This window comes from Lolium rigidum, chromosome 4, assembly GCF_022539505.1.
Source record: "Lolium rigidum isolate FL_2022 chromosome 4, APGP_CSIRO_Lrig_0.1, whole genome shotgun sequence".
Lineage (NCBI taxonomy): Eukaryota > Viridiplantae > Streptophyta > Magnoliopsida > Poales > Poaceae > Lolium > Lolium rigidum.
The window spans coordinates 198,140,403-198,141,918 of NC_061511.1; positions in this window are offsets into that span (position 1 = coordinate 198,140,403).

Genomic DNA, 1,516 nt, shown 5'->3' on the forward strand with positions numbered 1-1,516 from the left:
GTGCCTCTCCGGTAGGGTGCCGGGAGCGATCTTCGAAACCCCCGAGGTAGGGTTGACGGCGGCGGCGTCTGCGGAACTTTTCTCGTATCGTAGCTCTCGGTACTAGGGTTTTCGCGACGGAAGGATTATATAGGCGAAGGGGCAGAGTCGGGGGACGCCCGAGGGGCCCACCCCATATGGCGGCGCGACCAGGGGTGGGGCCGCGCCCCCCTATGGTGTGCCCGCCTCGTGGCCCCTCTTCGTCTCCTCTTCGGTGTTCTGGAAGGCTCCGTGGAAAATAAGACCGTGGGCTTTTTTTCGTCCAATTCCGAGAATATTTCCTGTGTAGGATTTCTGAAACCAAAAACAGCGAGAAAACGAGGACCGGCGCTTCGGCATCTTGTTAATAGGTTAGTACCGGAAAATGCATCAAAATGATGTAAAGTGTATACAAAACATGTGAGTATTGTCATAAAACTAGCATGGAACATAAGAAATTATAGATACGTTTGAGACGTATCACTCCTCGACTCTAACTTCGTAGGCTAACGAGCGGGTCTTCACAAAAGCTTGGGTGCAGCGAGGCCTCTCGCTTCCGCCTTCGGACTTCTTTCTAGAGGTCCGCAATACTTATGGGCTGCAGCCACACAACATCTGCCCGAACGCATACCTCCTCCTCTCCAACTTCGTCACACTATATGAAGGTCATCTCGGAGTCTGCCCAGACATCCGGCTTCTCCAATTCTTCTTCCGCATGAAGAAGGAGATGAAGGAAAAGAATATGGTCAACTACGACAACATGACCTTCATGCTCCACACGAAGAGAGTGCATCCGCCTCTCTCCTCGCACGAATCCGCCGGTACTAGAACACCGGATGGTTTTACATCAACAACGAAACCGTTTCGGGTCGGCACCAGGGACTTCCTACCTTCCTCAACAATCCTCACGGAGGAGCTAGACTCCTGGAGTTATATCACCAACCTCCCCTAGCATCCGGAGCTAGAGAAGATGGACCGGAGAATATCGAAGCGGGTTCACGAGGGACCGGCGGAATTGACCTTACGCCGAAGTGGTTCACCCGCCTGGATCCGGCCTCTAACGTTTAACCGGCGACTCATCTGCGAATACATTGGCGTAGATGATCTACTACGGGTTACCAAGGACAACCTCCCCGCGGATTATTTGAACAAGAGGATCCTGACGCCGGTGAAGGTGGCCCGAGGCCGAGTCGTGCCGAGAGATCTCCAAGGACATCAACGTCAAAGGAACTTGCCCTCTGGTGAGTTGCACTTAGTCATTTTATCGTTTGGCTTTGCACTTCTCAATTTGTTATATTTTCTAACTTTTCAACCTCTTCTCCAGCTCAATACTTTGGCGCAGGAGTATTTTTGAGAACTATCCCGCCTGGTCGCTACTGACTCCGGAAAGGCGGAGGAAATTCCGGAAGCGGAGGAGGAAGAATAAGAGAAAACGGAGAAGTATGCTCCTCTGCCCTCCAAACATCCCCGAGGCGGATCCTCCGGACCTGACGCCCGT